At 41.5% G+C, this 24,241-nt stretch overlaps 4 non-coding genes across 4 annotated transcripts; 2 read left to right on the top strand and 2 right to left on the bottom strand.

The window, feature by feature from the left end:
* Window positions 1–4,088: 4,088 nt before the first annotated feature.
* On the top strand, window positions 4,089–4,202 carry LOC140285860 (U5 spliceosomal RNA). The gene has a single exon (XR_011910802.1). It is a non-coding gene; the product is annotated as a U5 spliceosomal RNA (small nuclear RNA).
* Window positions 4,203–7,450: 3,248 nt separating this feature from the next.
* On the bottom strand, window positions 7,451–7,634 carry LOC140285840 (U2 spliceosomal RNA). Its single transcript, XR_011910786.1, has one exon. It is a non-coding gene; the product is annotated as a U2 spliceosomal RNA (small nuclear RNA).
* A 308-nt stretch (window positions 7,635–7,942) lies between these two features.
* Window positions 7,943–8,056, bottom strand: LOC140285846 (U5 spliceosomal RNA). Its single transcript, XR_011910790.1, has one exon. It is a non-coding gene; the product is annotated as a U5 spliceosomal RNA (small nuclear RNA).
* Window positions 8,057–21,876: 13,820 nt separating this feature from the next.
* LOC140285859 (U5 spliceosomal RNA) lies at window positions 21,877–21,990 on the top strand. Its single transcript, XR_011910801.1, has one exon. It is a non-coding gene; the product is annotated as a U5 spliceosomal RNA (small nuclear RNA).
* Window positions 21,991–24,241: the final 2,251 nt, after the last annotated feature.

Genomic DNA, 24,241 nt, shown 5'->3' with positions numbered 1-24,241 from the left:
ACGGCTTTTTACAAACTTTGGTTGGACGTTCACACCTTCTTGTAGCCGAACACATGCACTCCTGCTTTTGATGATGTATGGTTGGGCATTCGCACCTTTTTTTTACCCATTTTTCAGGTATTATGGGTGGACATTCACACCTTCTTGCAGCTGAACACCTCCTCTCCCACTTATGATCATGTGTGGTTTGATTTTGGAAAATTTTCTTTCATGTTTTCTAGCAATTATTGATGGACATTCAGACCTTCTTGCAGCTGAACACCACCTCTCCCGATTTTGATTATGTATGGACCGGCATTTTTACCTTTTCTAACACATTTTTCAGCAATTATGGTTGGAGATTCACACCTACTCACAGCCGAACAACTCCGCTACCGCATTTGATGGTGTATAGTCGGGCATTCTCACCCTTTCTCATCAGCTTTTTGCAAATTATGATCTGACATTCACACCTACTTCCAGTCGAACAGCTCTGCTCCCGCTTTTGATTATGTTTGGTTAGATATTCGAACCTTTTCTTAACTGCTTTTTATAAACTTTGGTCGGACGTTCACAATATCTTGCAGCCGAACACCTCCGCTTCCGCTTTTGATGGTGTATATTCGGGCATACGAACCTTTTCTTACCCGCTTTTTACAAACCAAGGTCGGACTTTCACACCTTCTCTTAGCTGAACAACTCCGCTCCCTCTTTTGATTGTGTACAGTCGGGTAATTTAACCTTTTCTTACCCGCTTTTTACCATCTATGGTCGGACATTCACACCGTCTTACAGCGGAACACCTCCGCTCCCTCTTTTGATGATGTATGTTTAGGCATTCGCACCTTTTCTTACCCATTTTTCAGTAATTATGGGTAGACATTCACACCTTCTTGCAGCTGAACACCTCCTCTCCCGCTTATGATCATGTGCAGTTTGATATTCGAAAATTTTCTTTCATGTTTTCTAGCAATTATTGATGGACATTCAGACCGTCTTGCAGCTGAACACCTCCGCTCCCACTTTTGATGGTGTATAGTCGGGCTTTCGAGCCTTTTCTTCCCCGGTTTTTACAAATTATGGTTGGACATTCAGACCTTCTTGCAGCCGAAAACCTCCACTCCCTCTTTTGATCATACATTGTCGGGCATTCGCACCTTTTCTTACCCGCTTTTTACAAACCATGGTCGGACTTTTAGTAGCCGAACAACTCCGCTCCCGCTATTGATTGTGTACAGTCGGGTATTTTAACCTTTTCTTACCCGCTTTTTACCAACTATGGTTGGACATTCACACCTTCTTACAGCAGAACACCTCCGCTCCCTGTTTTGATTATGTATGGTTTGACATTCGCACCTTCTCTCACCCGCCTTTTACTATGGTCGGCCATTCACAGCTTCCTCTCCACCATACTTGTATGGTGGGATATTCACACCCACTTGCATCCGAAGACCTCCGCCCCCAATTTTTTTGATATTTAGTCGGTCATTCGCACCTTACCCGCTTTTGGCAAACTATGGCCTTCTTGCAGCCAAACACCTCTGATCTCGCTTTTGATGATGTAAGGTTGGGCATTCAGACCTTGCTTCACCTGCTTTTCACCAAATATAGTCGGACATTCACACCTTCTTGCAGCCGAACACTTCCGCTTTTAGTGTTCTATGAGGCATTCACATATTTTTTTTCACCGTATTTTATAGATTATGGTTGGAAATTCTCACCCACTCTCATCCGAAGACCTCTCCTCCCCCTTTTGTTAATATATAGTCGGGCATTCGAACCTTTTCTTACCCGCTTTTTACAAATTATGGTCGAACATTCACACCTTCTTGCAGCCGAACACTTCCGCTTTTAGTGTTCTATGAGGCATTCACATATTTTTTTTCACCGTATTTTATAGATTATGGTTGGAAATTCTCACCCACTCTCATCCGAAGACCTCTCCTCCCGCTTTTGTTAATATATAGTCGGGCATTCGAACCTTTTCTTACCCGCTTTTTACAAATTATGGTCGAACATTCACACCTACTTGCAGCTGAATACTTCCGCTCCACCTTTTAGGTATGTATGGTTGGCATTTGCACCTCTTTTTATACTGATTGCTGAAGATTAAGTTGTTCTTTCTCAAACTACAAATTTTTTTTAATTGTTGAAACTTGATTTGAAGTGGATAAATAAGGAGGACAAACAGTTTTAAGTCAGGCTGATAGAAGGAATTAATTTTATAGCAAAATCTGTATTTCGTCATATGTCGAGAGATGCTTATTGCTGAAGAAGTTCTTTCTCATTCTACAAAGTACAACGTTGTTTATCGTTGAAACTTGATTAGACATGAATAAATATGAAGGACAAAGCAGTCTTAACTTGGTTTGAGTTAATGAATTCGTTTTATAGGAGAATCCGAATTCGTGCATAACTCATAAAATAGAGCTTATTTTCGGATTCCTGAAGAATGAGTCTGGTTCTTTCTCATAATACAAAGTTTGTTGTTTATTGTTGAAACTTCATCAGAAGTGAAGAAATAAATGAATGCCTATCAACAAATGTGGGATCTAAACTCTAGTGCTTCCTCTAAAATAATTTCCTTTCTCAATTTAGAAATGTGTGTGTGTAAGTCACAACACCCGTGACACCAAATCGGCTTTCTTTTCTCTACACTCTGAACTATGAGTACACACACCAAATCAGAAAGGCTTTTTTCTCTCTTTTCTACATTATGGACTGTGGGGACACAAAACCGCTCTCTCTCTTTTTTTTTTTTTATCGTGTGCCAGGGCGTTGTCTCACGTATTAGATTATGCTTAAGATACGAATGGGTTTATCAGTCACATCAGAATCCATACATACTGATCCTCCCGTAATAAAATGGTCGGATCTTATCAAACACACTTTGTTTCTTGTGACAATCAAGTCAGCGAAACAGCGTATACACGTCAAGACACTGAATCAAGTTTGCCACAAGAACTCATAAGTTTGGCAGTATTGCTCTGCCGTCAGCAATCATACATCCATTTTATTTTCGTGAGACATGTGCAGGCACCTGTTCATCTACTGTTCTATCACTATGAATTAGTTTATCTATTATCAATAAGGATACTTCTACAACTACTCTATCAAAGTATGTCCGGACTTCTTACGTTGTCAGTTGCTATATATGAATAAGTGGGTAGCTACTGACAAGCATTAAGCATGTCACACAGCCCAAACATATAACATTTCAGGACACACCACACAGTTAACAACCACAGTGAAGCGTGTCAAAGCCCAAACATGTAACATTCAACAGGACACTTACACAACACATTCAAATCAAACAGTCAGACAACATACAAGAACATATACCCCAGCCGGCATTGCTCCCTAACTATTTTTGTACAGCACACTATGTGTGCGCACACCTTTATTCACAAACTCTTCAACTTATACTCTTTTACCGAAGCTGCTACAGCTCGATTGGCCGAATACCCTTTGATCCTATTTCGGTGAATTTGACATCTGCCTTACATATAACAGATTAGCGGTTTAGCAGTTTTAATTTAGTTTGAGTGAAGGAATTCATTTTATAGCAAAATCCGAAATCGTGAAGAACTCATGAAAGTAAGCTTATTCTCGGATTCCTGAAACTTTAGATTTGCTCTTTCTTTTACTGCAAAGTACAACGTTGTATTTTTTGTTTAAATCTTTCTAGACATGGTAAATATTAAGGACAAAGCAGTTTTCACATAGTTTGAGTGAAGGAATTCATTTTATAGATAAAATCCCAAGAGTCTGCTGAGAAAAGAGAGTGAATGCGAAGTAGACTTTAACACGGCTATGGGAGCGAGCCGAGTGTGGGCTAACCGGGAGAATTGCTTGAAAGAAACGCAACACCGAATGAGCGATCAGAACAAAGCCTCAATACGGGATTCTCGTGGTGTTTTTGTTGCTGCCTTGTCTATTGCACAGAGTAAAAGACAAGGCAGCCATCGAATAGGGCCCGATTGTTCCTAGTTAGTCAGCCGAGGAGCAAGGGGGGGGGGGAGCAAGCGTCTCAACCAAGCAAAGCTCACCATGGGGAAGGTGGCTATGCCAACTAGCCTGATGCCCTGCTCCCGCAGTGACGGATAATCGTACTCTGGTTTCTCTTCATAACGTACAAGTCTTTCGCCTTTTACTAAAGATTTCTGTGGAGAGCAGCACTAATGAGTTGTTTCTATTTTTGGCAGGCTTTACCTTTGCGGGTGAAGCCCTTTCTGTCTGTGCAAAAGAAATCTTCTTACTATGCAGAGTGACTTCTCTGAGTAGAGTCGCCTTACTTGTTGCGACTGTGCCGATGTTCGAAGCTGGAGTGCAAAGTTGTTGCTTGAATGGTGCTTGCTGGAGCGTGCGGGAGTGCAAAGTTATACCATTTAAAAGGGCTGAAGAGTGCTCAGTGCAGCGGGTGGGCGACACTCTGGCCACCTTGAAAACGGAGGTTACATCCACTACCAGGGGCAGCCCAAGTTCTGCCGCAAGTGTGGTGAGCATGGGCACCTGGTTGAGGCTTGTACCAAGGTGTTATGTGGGAAGAGCAGAGAAATTGGGCAAACTTTTGGAGAGTGTCCAAATGGCAGGAAATGTAATCTCTGTGGAGAATTAAATCACCTCTTCAGAGATTGCCCTAAATCTTTTGCCAACAAATTAAAGACGGTAAAGCCACAGTCAAGCCAACAAAGAGAAGGACCAAAGGTGGCAGTTGGTGAACAAAGTGAAGAGGTTGACCCAATAAATTCAAACTTCCCGCCAAAAGCTTGGATTGGAAGTGAGGAGCAAAAAGGGGAGGGGCCTGTAGAGGCCTCACCACTCAGTGTTGAAGTCTGTGAGAATTCACAGGCAGAGGGTGGAGCTACGCTAAATGAGGAGGAAGAGCAGACAGGTGAGTCTAGTGAAGATACTCACCTCCCAGAAGGTCAACAGCCGAAGAGGACGGCATCTGAGCCTCTGATTCCCCAGTGGTATCAGAGAAGAGGGGAAGGGTTAGGTCCCTTTCAGACAGTTCTTCAGTGGAAGAACCTAGAGTCTTCCCCTCCGACTCACCAAATGAGGTCTCCTTTTTAACTTCAGCTCTGCAATCAACCCCCAGGGACTCAAAGTTAAATGCAACATTGCGTCAGAGGCCAACACCGAGAGTCCGAAAAGGAAATATAGATCACCCTACTCACTTTTCACCTAAAGAAATGAAGGAAGAGCTAGTTTCCCAAGAAATAACCTGTGTGTAATTTGTTTTGATAACTTAGAAAAACGAAAATGACATACCTACTTTCCTTTATGCTTTTAATGGTTCTCACCTTCTCAACACTAAATGTGAGAAGTGTGAAATCAAAGACAAGAGCCCAGAGTATTTTATCCTTCTTAGACTCCATAAAATCAGATGTGTTTTTAATACAAGAATGTGGACTACCTTTTTTAAAAAACCATAGACAATGGGAGGAAATGTGGCCCCATTTATCGATATGGAGTGGCTCAAATCAAAATAAAAATGATGGTGTGGCCATTCTAATTAAAAATCCGCATGTTCTGGTGAAAGGTAGCACAGTGGTGAGAGACGGACGGGCACTTTTAGCACACTTGAATTTTATGGGGCAAGACTTTAACCTCTTAAATATTTATGGTTTCAATGGAAAAAATGAAAGGTATGACCTTTTAGAAGATATACAGCTTTACATGCTAGGGCAAGTACCTTTAGTTGTAGGAGGGGATTTTAACTGTATCTTGAGCAGGAAAGATAGAAAAAGAGCAGGGGTAGATTTTAAAGTGGATAAGACTTCGATTTTACTTCAGGGCATATGCAGGGATTTTAAGCTTACTGACTGTTTTAAAACCATGCATCCCAGAGAGGAGGGCTTCACCTGGTTTAGTCATGATGGCACCAGAGCCTCTCGCATTGATTATTTCTTTACTAGAGATTGCCCACCCACTGATGTTAGATTAACCCCTGTTTTCTTTTCAGACCACCTTGTGCTCTCCTGCACCCTTTCACCCCCTTCTGGTGTGACGGTAGGAAGTGGTCTGTGGAAACTCAACTGTTCCCTGTTGGAGGATGAAATCATAGTCAGTCAGTACAGGGAATGTTATAAAGAGTGGCAGACCCTTCAAGACCTCTACGAAACACATGCACAATGGTGGGAAATGGTGAAGGAAACGACCCAGACTTTTTTTAAACAGCAAGGTAAACGTAAAAAAAGGAAAGAGAATAGATGTATGATGGGACTACATAAACGCTTACAGCGCTACTTTAAACTAAATCAGTGTGGCATAGACTTTAAAGAAGAAATCAAAGATGTCAAAAAGGAAATGTCAGTTTTAGCAGAAATAAAGAGTAAAGGAATTTTTGTAAGAAGCAGGGAGCAGGAAATTGAGGAAGGTGAAAAAGAAAGAAAGTTATAAATAAAAAGGAGTGTATTCAAAATCTAAAAAGAGAAGATGGGTTTTTAACAAAATCCACACAAGAGATGATTGAAACTGTACATACCTTTTATAGTATCATGTACAAAGAGAAACCAGTGCACTTGGAAACATCGGCAGAAATCTCAAAATTCGTTGACAAAACCGTAAAAGAGAATGCACACTTGACACAGAATTTTACTGCTTTAGAGTTAAAAAAATGCCTAACAGGTTTTAAGAGAAGTCGAGCTCCGGGTTTAGACGGGCTTCCTGCAGAATTCTATCTGACCTATTGGGACCTTTTATCATCAGACATTTTAGATGTTTTTAAAGATTTTGAAAAACTCGACCGACTGCCTGACAGTTTTAGAGTGGGAATAGTGACTCTACTTTATAAAAAAAATGATAAGACTGACCTAAAGAATTGGAGGCCCATCACACTTTTAAACTTTGACTGTAAACTTTTTAGCAAGGTTTTAGCGACACGGATGTCCTCTGTTTTAGAGGAGGTAATTCACCCAGACCAAGCTTGTGCCATCTCAGGGAGACAACTCACCGACAGCCTCGTACTGATTCGAGACATCATTGATTACGCTAGAGACAGAAACACCCGGCTTGTCATCTTAAATTTAGACTTTGAAAAAGCATTTGATCGGGTCTCGCATCAATATCTCTTTCAGGTGTTGCAGCCATCGAAAAGGGCCCGATTGTTCCTACTTGGTGAGCTTTGCTTGGTTGAGACGCTTGCCCCCCCCCCCCCCCTGCTCCTCGGCTGACCAAGTAGAAACAATCCATTCGATGGCTGCCTTGTCTTTTTCTCTGTGCAAAAGACAAGGCAGCCACAAACACCACGGGAACACCGTATTGAGGCTTTGTTCTGACCACTCATTCGGTGTCGCGTTTCTTTCAAGCAATTCTCCCGGTTAGCCCGCACTCGGCTCGCTCCCAGAGCCGTGTTAAAGTCCACTTCGCATTCACTCTCTTTTCTCAGCAGATTAAAAGAAAGTTTCATCTTGGGCTCCCTGAAACTTCCATCCTGCACCGCTGTTTGCTTTTTCACAAGAGCAGAGGAGAGCGCACCGTTCCCAGCGGCACTGCAGTACCGGGTCGAGGCTTGGAGTGAACGGAGCAAGCTTCTTTTTCAACTCCTATTCTTAAAAATCCATTTAATATGTTGTCCTCGTATAGAGGACATATTAAACTGATAAGAACAGATACTACACTTGATCTTAGCCAAAAGGCCGAGAAGCGATAACTGTCCACTGTTTCAGGTCCGAGGGCCCTTGCTGGCACAATGCGCACTTGTAGCAGTGTTCTTTTTATGGCCATAGGTGGCCAGAGTGTCACGTTGCACCTCCGCCCACCCGCTGCACTGAGCACTCTTCAGCCCTTTTAAATGGTATAACTTTGCACTCCCGCATGCTCCAGCAAGCACCATTCAAGCAACAACTTTGCACTCCAGCTTCGAACATCGGCACAATCGCAACAAGTAAGGCGACTCTACTCAGAGAAGTCACTCTGCACAGTAAGAAGATTTCTTTTGCACAGACAGAAAGGGCTTCACCTGCAAAGGTAAAGCCTGCCAAAAATAGAAACAACTCATTAGTGCTGCTCTCCACGGAAGTCTTTAGTAAAAGGCGAAAGACTTGTATGTTATGAAGAGAAACCAGAGTACGATTATCCGTCACTGCGGGAGCAGGGCATCAGGCTAGTTGGTATAGCCACCTTCCCCATGGTGAGCTTTGCTTGGTTGAGACGCTTGCCCCCCCCCCCCCCCCCCCCCCCCTTGCTCCTCGGCTGACCAAGTAGGAACAATCGGGCCCTATTCGATGGCTGTCTTGTCTTTTACTCTATGCAAAAGACAAGGCAGCAACAAAAACACCACGAGAATCCCGTATTGAGGCTTTGTTCTGACCGTTCATTCGGTGTCGCGTTTTTTTCAAGCAATTCTCCCGGTTAGCCGACACTCGGCTCGCTCCCATAGCCTAGTTAAAGTCTACTTCGCATTCACTCTCTTTTCTCTGCAGACTCTTGGGATTTTATCTATAAAATGAATTCCTTCACTCAAACTATGTTAAAACTGCTTTGTCGTTCATATTTACCATGTCTAGAAAGATTTAAACAAAAAAAACAACGTTGTACTTTGCAGTAAAAGAAAGAGCAAATCTAAAGTTTCAGGAATCCGAGAATAAGCTTACTTTCATGAGTGCTTCACGATTTCAGATTTTGCTATAAAATGAATTTCTTCACTCAAACTAAATTAAAACTGCTAAACCGCTAATCTGTTACATGTAAGGCAGATGTCAAATTCACCGAAATAGGATCTAAGGGTATTCGGCCAATCGAGCTGTAGCAGCTTCGGTAAAAGAGTATAAGTTGAAGAGTTTGTGAATAAAGGTGTGCGCACACATAGTGAGCTGTAAGAAAATAGGCAGGGAGCAATGCCGGCTGGGGTATATGTTCTTGTATGTTGTCTGACTGTTTGATTCGAATGTGTTGTGTAAGTGTCCTGTTGAATGTTTGGGCTTTGACACTTCACTGTGGTTGTTAACTGTGTGGTGTGTCCTGAAATGTTATATGTTTGGGCTGTGTGACATGCTTAATGCTTGTCAGTAGCTACCCACTTATTCATATATAGCAACTGACAACATAAGAAGTCTGGACATACTTTGATAGTAGTTGTAGAAGTATCCTTATTGATAATAGATAAACTAATTCATAGTGATAGAACAGTAGATGAACAGGTGCCTGCACATGTCTCATGAAAATAAAATGGGTGTATGATTGCTGACGGCAGAGCAATACTGCCAAACTTATGAGTTCTTGTGGCAAACTTGATTCAGTGTCTTGACGTGTATACGCTGTTTCGCTGACTTGATTGTCACAAGAAACAAAGTGTGTTTGATAAGATCCGACCATTTTATTACGGGAGGATCAGTATGTATGGATTCTGATGTGACTGATAAACCCATTCGTATCTTAAGCATAATCTAATATGTGAGACAACGCCCTGGCACACAATCAAAAAAAAAAAGAGAGAGCGGTTTTGTGTCCCCACAGTCCATAATGTAGAAAAGAGAGAAAAAAGCCTTTCTGATTTGGTGTGTGTGCTCATAGTGCAGAGTGTAGAGAAAAGAAAGCCGTTTTGGTGTCACGGGTGTTGTGACTTACACACACACATTTCTAAATTGAGAAAGGAAATTATTTTAGAGGAAGCACTAGAGTTTAGATCCCACATTTGTTGATAGGCATTCATTTATTTCTTCACTTCTGATGAAGTTTCAACAATAAACAAGAAACTTTGTATTATGAGAAAGAACCAGACTCATTCTTCAGGAATCCGAAAATAAGCTCTATTTTATGAGTTATGCACGAATTTGGATTCTCCTATAAAACGAATTCATTAACTCAAACCAAGTTAAGACTGCTTTGTCCTTCATATTTATTCATGTCTAATCAAGTTTCAACGATAAACAACGTTGTACTTTGTAGAATGAGAAAGAACTTCTTCAGCAATAAGCATCTCTCGACATATGACGAAATACAGATTTTGCTATAAAATTAATTCCTTCTATCAGCCTGACTTAAAACTGTTTGTCCTCCTTATTTATCCACTTCAAATCAAGTTTCAACAATTAAAAAAAAATTGTAGTTTGAGAAAGAACAACTTAATCTTCAGCAATCAGTATAAAAAGAGGTGCAAATGCCAACCATACATACCTAAAAGGTGGAGCGGAAGTATTCAGCTGCAAGTAGGTGTGAATGTTCGACCATAATTTGTAAAAAGCGGGTAAGAAAAGGTTCGAATGCCCGACTATATATTAACAAAAGCGGGAGGAGAGGTCTTCGGATGAGAGTGGGTGAGAATTTCCAACCATAATCTATAAAATACGGTGAAAAAAAATATGTGAATGCCTCATAGAACACTAAAAGCGGAAGTGTTCGGCTGCAAGAAGGTGTGAATGTCCGACTATATTTGGTGAAAAGCAGGTGAAGCAAGGTCTGAATGCCCAACCTTACATCATCAAAAGCGAGATCAGAGGTGTTTGGCTGCAAGAAGGCCATAGTTTGCCAAAAGCGGGTAAGGTGCGAATGACCGACTAAATATCAACAAAAGTGGGGGCGGAGGTCTTCGGATGCAAGTGGGTGTGAATATCCCACCATACAAGTATGGTGGAGAGGAAGCTGTGAATGGCCGACCATAGTAAAAGGCGGGTGAGAGAAGGTGCGAATGTCAAACCATACATAATCAAAACAGGGAGCGGAGGTGTTCTGCTGTAAGAAGGTGTGAATGTCCAACCATAGTTGGTAAAAAGCAGGTAAGAAAAGGTTAAAATACCCGACTGTACACAATCAATAGCGGGAGCGGAGTTGTTCGGCTACTAAAAGGTGTGAAAGTCCGACCATGGTTTGTAAAAAGCAGGTAAGAAAAGGTGCGAATGCCCGACAATGTATGATCAAAAGAGGGAGTGGAGGTTTTCGGCTGCAAGAAGGTCTGAATGTCCAACCATAATTTGTAAAAACCGGGGAAGAAAAGGCTCGAAAGCCCGACTATACACCATCAAAAGTGGGAGCGGAGGTGTTCAGCTGCAAGACGGTCTGAATGTCCATCAATAATTGCTAGAAAACATGAAAGAAAATTTTCGAATATCAAACTGCACATGATCATAAGCGGGAGAGGAGGTGTTCAGCTGCAAGAAGGTGTGAATGTCTACCCATAATTACTGAAAAATGGGTAAGAAAAGGTGCGAATGCCTAACCATACATCATCAAAAGAGGGAGCGGAGGTGTTCCGCTGTAAGACGGTGTGAATGTCCGACCATAGATGGTAAAAATCGGGTAAGAAAAGGTTAAATTACCCGACTGTACACAATCAAAAGAGGGAGCGGAGTTGTTCAGCTAAGAGAAGGTGTGAAAGTCCGACCTTGGTTTGTAAAAAGCGGGTAAGAAAAGGTTCGTATGCCCGAATATACACCATCAAAAGTGGAAGCGGAGGTGTTCGGCTGCAAGATATTGTGAACGTCCGACCAAAGTTTGTAAAAAGCAGTTAAGAAAAGGTTAGAATATCTAACCAAACATAATCAAAAGCGGGAGCAGAGCTGTTCGACTGCAAGTAGGTGTGAATGTCAGATCATAATTTGCAAAAAGCTGATGAGAAAGGGTGAGAATGCCCGACTATACACCATCAAATGCGGTAGCGGAGTTGTTCGGCTGTGAGTAGGTGTGAATCTCCAACCTTAATTGCTGAAAAATGTGTTAGAAAAGGTAAAAATGCCGGTCCATACATAATCAAAATCGGGAGAGGTGGTGTTCAGCTGCAAGAAGGTGTGAATGTCCACCCATAATACCTGAAAAATGGGTAAAAAAAAAGGTGCGAATGCCCAACCATACATCATCAAAAGAAGGAGTGCATGTGTTCAGCTACAAGAAGGTGTGAACGTCCAACCAAAGTTTGTAAAAAGCAGTTAAGAAAAGGTTCGAATATCTAACCAAACATAATCAAAAGCGGGAGCAGAGCTGTTCGACTGGAAGTAGGTGTGAATGTCAGATCATAATTTGCAAAAAGCTGATGAGAAAGGGTGAGAATGCCCAACTATACACCATCAAATGCGGTAGCGGAGTTGTTTGGCTGTGAGTAGGTGTGAATCTCCAACCATAATTGCTGAAAAATGTGTTAGAAAAGGTAAAAATGCCGGTCCATACATAATCAAAATCGGGAGAGGTGGTGTTCAGCTGCAAGAAGGTGTGAATATCCACCAATAATACCTGAAAAATGGGTAAAAAAAAAGGTGCGAATGCCCAACCATACATCATCAAAAGCAGGAGTGCATGTGTTCGGCTACAAGAAGGTGTGAACGTCCAACCAAAGTTTGTAAAAAGCAGTTAAGAAAAGGTTCGAATATCTAACCAAACATAATCAAAAGCGGGAGCAGAGCTGTTCGACTGGAAGTAGGTGTGAATGTCAGATCATAATTTGCAAAAAGCTGATGAGAAAGGGTGAGAATGCCCGACTATACACCATCAAATGCGGTAGCGGAGTTGTTTGGCTGTGAGTAGGTGTGAATCTCCAACCATAATTGCTGAAAAATGTGTTAGAAAAGGTAAAAATGCCGGTCCATACATCATCAAAATCGGGAGAGGTGGTGTTCAGCTGCAAGAAGGTCTACATGTCCATCAATAATTGCTAGAAAACATGAAAGAAACTTTTCGAAAATCAAACCGCACATGATCATAAGTGGGATAGGAGGTGTTCAGCTGCAAGGTGTGAATGTCCACCCATAATTCCTGAAAAATGGGCAAAAAAAAGGTGTGAATGCCCAACCATACATCATCAAAAGCAGGAGTGGAAGTGTTCGGCTACAAGAAGGTGTGAACGTCCAACCAAAATATGTAAAAAGAAGTTAAGAAAAGGTTCGAATATCCAACCAAACATAATCAAAAGCGGGAGCAGAGCTGTTCGACTGCAAGTAGGTGTGAATGTCAGATCATAATTTGCAAAAAGCTGATGAGAAAGGGTGAGAATGCCCGACTATATATCATCAAATGCGGGAGCGGAGTTGTTCGGCTGTGAGTAGGTGTGAATCTCCGACCATAATTGCTGAAAAATGTGTTAGAAAAGGTAAAAATGCCGGTCCATACATCATCAAAAGCGAGAGGGGTTGTGTTCGGCTGTGAGTAGGTGTGAATCTCCGACCATAATTGCTGAAAAATGTGTTAGAAAAGGTAAAAATGCCGGTCCATACATCATCAAAAGCGAGAGGGGTTGTGTTCGGCTGCAAGTAGGTGTGAATGTCCAGCCATAATTACTCACAAACGGGTAAGAAAAGGTAGTATTGCCAGACCATATATGATTAAAACAGGGAGCGGAGGTGGTTCAGCTGCAAGAAGGTTTGAATGTCCGACTAAAGTTCAAATATATTAAAGAAAGCGGGAGGAGAGGTCTTCGGATGAGAGTGGTTGAAAATTTCCGACCATAATGTATAAAATGCGGTGAAAAAAAGGTGTGATAGAACACTAAAAGGTGGAGCGGAAGTGTTCGGCTGCAAGAAGGTGTGAATGTCCGACTATATTTGGTGAAAAGCAGGTGAAGCAAGGTCTGAATGCCAAACCTTACATCATCAAATGCGAGATCAGAGGTGTTTGGCTGCAAGAAGGCCATAGTTTGCCAAAAGTGGGTAAGGTGCGAATGTCCGACTAAATATCAAAAAAATTTGGGGCAGAGGTCTTCGGATGCAAGTGGGTGTGAATATCCAACCATACAAGTATTGTGGAGAGGAAGCTGTGAATAGCCGACCATGGTTTGGAAAAAGCGGGTAAGAAAAGGTTTGAATACCCGAACATACACCATCAAAAGAGGGAGCGGAGGTGTTCCGCTGTACGAAGGTGTGAATGTCCGACCATAGTTGGTAAAAAGCGGGTAAGAAAAGGTTAAAATACCCGACTGTACACAATCAATAGCGGGAGCGGAGTTGTTCGGCTACTAAAAGGTGTGAAAGTCCGACCATGGTTTGTAAAAAGCGGGTAAGAAAAGGTTCGTATGCCCGAATATACACTATCAAAACCGGAAGTGTAGGTGTTCGGCTGCAAGAAGGTGTGAACGTCCGACCAAAGTTTGTAAAAAAGCAGTTAAGAAAAGGTTCGAATATCTAACCAAACATAATCAAAAGCGGGAGCAGAGCTGTTCGACTGCAAGTAGGTGTGAATGTCAGAGAATAATTTGCAAAAAGCTGATGAGAAAGGGTGAGAATGCCCGACTATACACTGTCAAATGTGGGAGCGGAGGTGTTCGTCTGTGAGTAGGTGTGAATGTCCGACCATAATTGCTGAAAAATGTGTTAGAAAAGGTAAGAATGCCGGACCATATATCATCAAAAGCGGGAGAGGTTGTGTTCGGCTGCAAGAAGGTGTGAATGTCCAGCCATAATTACTCACAAACGGGTAAGAAAAGGTACTATTGCCAGACCATATATGATCAAAACAGGGAGCGGAGGTGGTTCAGCTGCAAGAAGGTTTGAATGTCCGACTAAAGTTTGTAAAAAGCGGGTAAGACAAGGTGTGAATGCCCGACAATGTATGATCAAAAGAGGAGCGGAGGTTTTCGGCTGCAAGAAGGTCTGAATGTCCACCCATAATTACTGAAAAATGGTTAAGAAAAGGTGCGAAAGCCCAACCGCACATGATCATAAGTGGATGAGAAGGTGTTCGACTGCAAGTAGGTGTGAATGTAATCAATGTCTACATAGATTTCAACAAAAAACAACGTTGTACTTTGCAGTAAAAGAAAGTGCAAATCAAAAGTTTTAGGAATCCGAGAATAAGCTTATTTTCATGAGTTCTGCACGATTTCGGATTTTATGTATAAAATGAATTTCTTCACGCAAACTAAGTTAACACTGCCTTTTCCTTCATATGTACCCATTTCTACATATATTTCAAGCATAAACTTCCTCATATTACCCTGAATGAGAAAGAGCCACACTTGTGATTAAGCCATACCTCCCTTTTGAGGAGTTCTGCATGATTTGGGATTTTATCTATAAAATTAATTCCTTCACTCAAACTATGTTAAAACGGCTTTTACCTTCATATATATCAATGTCTCGATAGATTTAAACAAAAAAAACAACGTACTTTGCAATAAAAGAAAGAGCAAATCAAAAGTTTTAGGAATCCGAGAATAAGCTTATTTTCATGAGTTCTGCACGATTTCGGATTTTATGTATAAAATGAATTCATTCACTCAAACCAAGTTAAAACTGCTTTTTCCTTCATATTTATCAATGTCTAGATCGACTTCAACAAAGAACAACATTGTATTTTGCAGTAGAAGAAAGAGCAAAACTGAAGGATCAGGAATCCGAGAATAAGCTTCTTTTCATACGTTCTGCATGATTTGGGATTTTATGTATAAAATGAATTCCTTCACTCAAACTAAGTTAACACTGCTTTGTCCTTCATATGTACCCATTTCTACATATATTTCAAGCATAAACTTCCTCATACTACCCTGAATGAGAAAGAGCCACACTTGTGATTAAGCCATACGCCCCTTTTGAGGAGTTCTGCATGATTTGGGATTTTATCTATAAAATCAATTCCTTCAGTCAAACTATGTTAAAACGGCTTTTACCTTCATATTTATCAATGTCTCGATATATTTAAACAAAAAAAACAACGTTGTACTTTGCAGTAAAAGAAAGAGCCAATCAAAAGTTTTAGGAATCCGAGAATAAGCTTATTTTCATGAGTTCTGCACGATTTCGGATTTTATGTATAAAATGAATTAATTCACTCAAACCAAGTTAAAACTGCTTTTTCCTTCATATTTATCAATGTCTAGATCGACTTCAACAAAGAACAACATTGTATTTTGCAGTAGAAGAAAGAGCAACACTGAAGGATCAGGAATCCGAGAATAAGCTTATTTTCTTATGGGCAAGTGGGAACTGCTTTGTCCTTCATATTTATCAATGTGTAGATGGATTTCAACTTCTTCTACTGCAAAGTCCAATGTTTTTCTTTGTTGAAGTCGATCTAGACATTGATGAATATGGAAGGACAAAGCAGTTTTAACTTGGTTTGAGCAAAGCAATTCATTTTATAGCAAAATCCGAAATCGTGCAGTACTCATGAAAGCAGGCTTATACTCGGATTCCTGAAACTTTAGATTTGCTCTTTCTTTTACTGCAAAGTACAACGTTGTTTTTTTGTTTAAATATTTCTAGACATGGTAAATATGAAGGACAAATCAGTTTTAACATAGTTTGAGTGAAGTAATGCATTTTATAAGCAAAATCCCAAATCATGCAGAACTCACGAAATGCTTTTTCTCGCTTTTCACTGCTTTTTACAAACTTTGGTCGGACGTTCACACCTTCTTGCATCCGAACACCTCCGCTTCCGCTTTTGATGATGTATATTCGGGCATTTGAACCTTTTTTTACCCGCTTTTTACAAACCATTGTCGGACTTTCACACCTTCTTGCAGCCGAACACCAACTCTCCCGCTTTTGATGATGTATGGTCCAGTATTCTTACCTTTTTCTAACACATTTTTCAGCAATTATGGTCGGACATTCACACCTACTCACAGCTGGACACCTCCGCTCCCGCTTTTGATCATACAATGTCGGGACATCGCTCCTTGTCTTACCAGCTTTTTACAAACTTTAGTCGAACATTCACACCTTCTTGCAGCTGAACACCTCCGCTCCCGCTTTTGATGATGTATAGTCGGGCTTTCGAGCCTTTTCTTACCCGGTTTTTACAAATTATGGTTGGACATTCAGACCTTGCAGCCGAACACCTCCGCTCTCTCTTTTGATCATACATTGTTGGGCATTCGCACCTTGTCTTACCCGCTTTTTACAAACTATAGTCAGACATTAACACCTTGCAGCTGAACCTCCGCTCCCTGTTTTGATCATGTATGGTCTGGCAATACTACCTTTTCTTCCTCCGTTTGTGAGTAATTATGGCTGGACATTCACACCTACTTGCAGTCGAACAGCTCTGCTCCCGCTTTTGATTATGTTTGGTTGGATATTCGAACGTTTTCTTAACTGCTTTTTACAAACCATGGTCGGACTTTCACACCTTCTTGTAGCCGAACAACTCCGCTCCCGCTATTGATTGTGTACAGTCGGGTATTTTAACCTTTTCTTACCCGCTTTTTACCAACTATGGTCGGACATTCACACCGTCTTACAGCGGAACACCTCCGCTCCCGCTTTTTATGGTGTATAGTCGGGCATTCGAACCTTTTCTTACCCGCTTTTTACAAACTTTGGTAGGACATTCAAACCTTCGTGTATCCGAAAACCTCCGCTCTCTCTTTTGATCATACATTGTCGGACATTCGCACCTTTTCTTACCCGCTTTTTACAAACCATGGTCGGACTGTCACACCTTGTAGCCGAACACATCCGCTCCCGCTATTGATTGTGTACAGTCGGGTATTTTAACCTTTTCTTACCCGCTTTTTACCAAGTATGGTCGGACATTCACACCTTCGTACAGCGGAACACCTCCGCTCCCTCTTTTGATGGTGTATGTTCGGGCATTCAAACCTTTTCTTACCCACTTTTTCCAAACTATGGTCGGCTATTCACAGCTTCCTCTCCACCATACTTGTATGGTGGGATATTCACACCCACTTGCATCCGAAAACCTCCGCCCCAAATTTTGTTGATATTTAGTCGGACATTCGCACCTTACCCGCTTTTGGCAAACTATGGCCTTCTTGCAGCCTAACAACTCTGATCTTGCTTTTGATGATGTAAGGTTGGGCATTCAGACCTTGCTTCACCTGCTTTTCACCAAATATAGTCGGACATTCACACCTTCTTGCAGCCGAACACTTCCGCTCCACCTTTTAGTGTTCTATCACACCTTTTTTTTCACCGCATTTTATACATTATGGTTGGAAATTTTCAACCACTTTCATCCGAAGACCTCTCCTCCCGCTTTTGTTAATATATTTGAACTTTAGTTTGACATTCAAACCTTCTTGCAGCTGAACCACCTCCGCTCCCTGTTTTGATCATATATGGTCTGGCAATACTACCTTTTCTTACCCGTTTGTGAGTAATTATGGCTGGACATTCACACCTACTTGCAGCCGAACACCACCTCTCTCGCTTTTGATGATGTATGGACCGGCATTCTTACCTTTTCTAACACATTTTTCAGCAATTCTGGTTGGAGATTCACACCTACTCACAGCCGAACAACTCCGCTACCGCATTTGATGGTGTATAGTCGGGCATTCTCACCCTTTCTCATCAGCTTTTTGCAAATTATGATCTGACATTCACACCTACTTGCAGTCGAACAGCTCTGCTCCCGCTTTTGATTATGTTTGGTTAGATATTCGAACCTTTTCTTAACTGCTTTTTACAAACTTTGGTCGGACGTTCACAATATCTTGCAGCTGAACACCTCCTCTCCCACTTATGATCATGTGTGGTTTGATTTTCGAAAATTTTCTTTCATGTTTTCTAGCAATTATTGATGGACATTTAGACCTTCTTGCAGCTGAACACCACCTCTCCCGATTTTGATTATGTATGGACCGGCATTTTTACCTTTTCTAACACATTTTTCAGCAATTATGGTTGGAGATTCACACCTACTCACAGCCGAATAACTCCGCTACCGCATTTGATGGTGTATAGTCGGGCATTCTCACCCTTTCTCATCAGCTTTTTGCAAATTATGATCTAACATTCACACCTACTTCCAGTCGAACAGCTCTGCTCCCGCTTTTGATTATGTTTGGTTAGATATTCGAACCTTTTCTTAACTGCTTTTTACAAACTTTGGTCGGACGTTCACAATATCTTGCAGCCGAACACCTCAGCTTCCGCTTTTGATGGTGTATATTCGGGCATACGAACCTTTTCTTACCCGCTTTTTAGAAACCAAGGTCGGACTTTCACACCTTCTCTTAGCTGAACAACTCCGCTCCCTCTTTTGATTGTGTACAGTCGGGTAATTTAACCTTTTCTTACCCGCTTTTTACCATCTATGGTCGGACATTCACACCGTCTTACAGCGGAACACCTCCGCTCCCTCTTTTGATGATGTATGGTTAGGCATTCGCACCTTTTCTTACCCATTTTTCAGTAATTATGGGTAGAGATTCACACCTTCTTGCAGCTGAACACCTCCTCTCCCGCTTATGATCATGTGCAGTTTGATATTCGAAAATTTTATTTCATGTTTTCTAGCAATTATTGATGGACATTCAGACCGTCTTGCAGCTGAACACCTCCGCTCCCACTTTTGATGGTGTATAGTCGGGCTTTCGAGCCTTTTCTTCCCCGGTTTTTTCAAATTATGGTTGGACATTCAGACCTTCTTGCAGCCGAAAACCTCCACTCCCTCTTTTGATCATACATTGTCGGGCATTTGCACCTTTTCTTACCCGCTTTTTACAAACCATGGTCGGACTTTCACACCTTTTAGTAGCCGAACAACTCCGCTCCCGCTATTGATTGTGTACAGTCGGGTATTTTAACCTTTTCTTACCCGCTTTTTACCAACTATGGTTGGACATTCACACCTTCTTACAGCAGAACACCTCCGCTCCCTGTTTTGATTATGTATGGTTTGACATTCGCACCTTCTCTCACCCGCCTTTTACTATGGTCGGCCATTCACAGCTTCCTCTCCACCATACTTGTATGGTGGGATATTCACACCCACTTGCATCCGAAGACCTCCGCCCCCACTTTTGTTGATATTTAGTCGGTCATTCGCACCTTACCCGCTTTTGGCAAACTATGGCCTTCTTGCAGCCAAACACCTCTGATCTCGCTTTTGATGATGTAAGGTTGGGCATTCAGACCTTGCTTCACCTGCTTTTCACCAAATATAGTCGGACATTCACACCTTCTTGCAGCCGAACACTTCCGCTTTTAGTGTTCTATGAGGCATTCACATATTTTTTTTCACCGTATTTTATAGATTATGGTTGGAAATTCTCACCCACTCTCATCCGAAGACCTCTCCTCCCGCTTTTGTTAATATATAGTGGGGCATTCGAACCTTTTCTTACCCGCTTTTTACAAATTATGGTCGAACATTCACACCTACTTGCAGCTGAATACTTCCGCTCCACCTTTTAGGTATGTATGGTTGGCATTTGCACCTCTTTTTATACTGATTGCTGAAGATTAAGTTGTTCTTTCTCAAACTACAAATTTTTTTTAATTGTTGTAACTTGATTTGAAGTGGATAAATAAGGAGGACAAACAGTTTTAAGTCAGGCTGATAGAAGGAATTAATTTTATAGCAAAATCTGTATTTCGTAATATGTCGAGAGATGCTTATTGCTGAAGAAGTTCTTTCTCATAATACAAAGTTTGTTGTTTATTGTTGAAACTTCATCAGAAGTGAAGAAATAAATTAATGCCTATCAACAAATGTGGGATCTAAACTCTAGTGCTTCCTCTAAAATAATTTCCTTTCTCAATTTAGAAATGTGTGTGTGTAAGTCACAACACCCGTGACACCAAAACGGCTTTCTGTTCTCTACACTCTGCACTATGAGCACACACACCAAATCAGAAAGGCTTTTTTCTCTCTTTTCTACATTATGGACAGTGGGGACACAAAACCGCTCTCTCTCTTTTTTTTTTTTTATCGTGTGCCAGGGCGTTGTCTCACGTATTAGATTATGCTTAAGATACGAATGGGTTTATCAGTCACATCAGAATCCATACATACTGATCCTCCCGTAATAAAATGGTCGGATCTTATCAAACACACTTTGTTTCTTGTGACAATCAAGTCAGCGAAACAGCGTATACACGTCAAGACACTGAATCAAGTTTGCCACAAGAACTCATAAGTTTGGCAGTATTGCTCTGCCGTCAGCAATCATACACCCATTTTATTTTCGTGAGACATGTGCAAGCACCTGTTCATCTACTGTTCTATCACTATGAATTAGTGATCTATTATCAATAAGGATACTTCTACAACTACTATCAAAGTATGTCCGGACTTCTTATGTTGTCAGTTGCTATATATGAATAAGTGGGTAGCTACTGACAAGCATTAAGCATGTCACACAGCCCAAACATATAACATTTCAGGACACACCACACAGTTAACAACCACAGTGAAGCGTGTCAAAGCCCAAACATGTAACATTCAACAGGACACTTACACAACACATTCAAATCAAACAGTCAGACAACATACAAGAACATATACCCCAGCCGGCATTGCTCCCTGCCTATTTTCGTACAGCACACTATGTGTGCGCACACCTTTATTCACAAACTCTTCAACTTATACTCTTTTACCGAAGCTGCTACAGCTCGATTGGCCGAATACCCTTTGATCCTATTTCGGTGAATTTGACATCTGCCTTACATATAACAGATTAGCGGTTTAGCAGTTTTAATTTAGTATGAGTGAAGGAATTCATTTTATAGCAAAATCCGAAATCGTGAAGAACTCATGAAAGTAAGCTTATTCTCGGATTCCTGAAACTTTAGATTTGCTCTTTCTTTTACTGCAAAGTACAACGTTGTTTTTTTTGTTTAAATCTTTCTAGACATGGTAAATATTAAGGACGAAGCAGTTTTAACATAGTTTGAGTGAAGGAATTCATTTTATAGATAAAATCCCAAGAGTCTGCTGAGAAAAGAGAGTGAATGCGAAGTAGACTTTAACACGGCTATGGGAGCGAGCCGAGTGTGGGCTAACCGGGAGAATTGCTTGAAAGAAACGCGACACCGAATGAGCGATCAGAACAAAGCCTCAATACGGGATTCTCGTGGTGTTTTTGTTGCTGCCTTGTCTTTTGCACAGAGTAAAAGACAAGGCAGCCATCGAATAGGGCCCGATTGTTCCTAGTTGGTCAGCCGAGGAGCAAGGGGGGGGGGGGGGGAGCAAGCGTCTCAACCAAGCAAAGCTCACCATGGGGAAGGTGGCTATGCCAACTAGCCTGATGCCCTGCTCCCGCAGTGACGGATAATCGTACTCTGGTTTCTCTTCATAACGTACAAGTCTTTCGCCTTTTACTAAAGATTTCTGTGGAGAGCAGCACTAATGAGTTGTTTCTATTTTTGGCAGGCTTTACCTTTGCGGGTGAAGCCCTTTCTGTCTGTGCAAAAGAAATCTTCTTACTGTGCAGAGTGACTTCTCTGAGTAGAGTCGCCTTACTTGTTGCGACTGTGCCGATGTTCGAAGCTGGAGTGCAAAGTTGTTGCTTGAATGGTGCTTGCTGGAGCGTGCGGGAGTGCAAAGTTATACCATTTAAAAGGGCTGAAGAGTGCTCAGTGCAGCGGGTGGGCGACACTCTGGCCACCTTGAAAACCGAGGTTACATCCACTACCAGGGGCAGCCCAAGTTCTGCCGCAAGTGTGGTGAGCATGGGCACCTGATTGAGGCTTGTACCAAGGTGTTATGTGGGAAGAGCAGAGAAATTGGGCAAACTTTTGGAGAGTGTCCAAATGGCAGGAAATGTAATCTCTGTGGAGAATTAAATCACCTCTTCAGAGATTGCCCTAAATATTTTGCCAACAAATTAAAGACGGTAAAGCCACAGTCAAGCCAACAAAGAGAAGGACCAAAGGTGGCAGTTGGTGAACAAAGTGAAGAGGTTGACCCAATAAATTCAAACTTCCCGCCAAAAGCTTGGATTGGAAGTGAGGAGCAAAAAGGGGAGGGGCCTGTAGAGGCCTTACCACTCAGTGTTGAAGTCTGTGAGAATTCACAGGCAGAGGGTGGAGCTACGCTAAATGAGGAGGAAGAGCAGACAGGTGAGTCTAGTGAAGATACTCACCTCCCCGAAGGTCAACAGCCGAAGAGGACGGCATCTGAGCCTCTGATTCCCCAGTGGTATCAGAGAAGAGGGGAAGGGTTAGGTCCCTTTCAGACAGTTCTTCAGTGGAAGAACCTAGAGTCTTCCCCTCCGACTCACCAAATGAGGTCTCCTTTTTAACTTCAGCTCTGCAATCAACCCCCAGGGACTCAAAGTTAAATGCAACATTGCGTCAGAGGCCAACACCGAGAGTCCGAAAAGGAAATATAGATCACCCTACTCACTTTTCACCTAAAGAAATGAAGGAAGAGCTAGTTTCCCAAGAAATAACCTGTGTGTAATTTGTTTTGATAACTTAGAAAAACGAAAATGACATACCTACTTTCCTTTATGCTTTTAATGGTTCTCACCTTCTCAACACTAAATGTGAGAAGTGTGAAATCAAAGACAAGAGCCCAGAGTATTTTATCCTTCTTAGACTCCATAAAATCAGATGTGTTTTTAATACAAGAATGTGGACTACCTTTTTAAAAAAACCATAGACAATGGGAGGAAATGTGGCCCCATTTATCGATATGGAGTGGCTCAAATCAAAATAAAAATGATGGTGTGGCCATTCTAATTAAAAATCCGCATGTTCTGGTGAAAGGTAGCACAGTGGTGAGAGACGGACGGGCACTTTTAGCACACTTGAATTTTATGGGGCAAGACTTTAACCTCTTAAATATTTATGGTTTCAATGGAAAAAATGAAAGGTATGACCTTTTAGAAGATATACAGCTTTACATGCTAGGGCAAGTACCTTTAGTTGTAGTAGGGGATTTTAACTGTATCTTGAGCAGGAAAGATAGAAAAAGAGCAGGGGTAGATTTTAAAGTGGATAAGACTTCGATTTTACTTCAGGGCATATGCAGGGATTTTAAGCTTACTGACTGTTTTAAAACCATGCATCCCAGAGAGGAGGGCTTCACCTGGTTTAGTCATGATGGCACCAGAGCCTCTCGCATTGATTATTTCTTTACTAGAGATTGCCCACCCACTGATGTTAGATTAACCCCTGTTTTCTTTTCAGACCACCTTATGCTCTCCTGCACCCTTTCACCCCCTTCTGGTGTGACGGTAGGAAGTGGTCTGTGGAAACTCAACTGTTCCCTGTTGGAGGATGAAATCATAGTCAGTCAGTACAGGGAATGTTATAAAGAGTGGCAGACCCTTCAAGACCTCTACGAAACACATGCACAATGGTGGGAAATGGTGAAGGAAACGACCCAGACTTTTTTTAAACAGCAAGGTAAACGTAAAAAAAGGAAAGAGAATAGATGTATGATGGGACTACATAAACGCTTACAGCGCTACTTTAAACTAAATCAGTGTGGCATAGACTTTAAAGAAGAAATCAAAGATGTCAAAAAGGAAATGTCAGTTTTAGCAGAAATAAAGAGTAAAGGAATTTTTGTAAGAAGCAGGGAGCAGGAAATTGAGGAAGGTGAAAAAGAAAGAAAGTTAAGAAAATAAAAAGGAGTGTATTCAAAATCTAAAAAGAGAATATGGGTTTTTAACAAAATCCACACAAGAGAT

This window comes from Leuresthes tenuis, unplaced genomic scaffold (genome assembly GCF_036924035.1).
Source record: "Leuresthes tenuis unplaced genomic scaffold, fLeuTen1.0.hap1 SCAF_61, whole genome shotgun sequence".
Classification (NCBI taxonomy): domain Eukaryota; kingdom Metazoa; phylum Chordata; class Actinopteri; order Atheriniformes; family Atherinopsidae; genus Leuresthes; species Leuresthes tenuis.
This window is presented reverse-complemented; position numbering and strand designations above follow the sequence as displayed.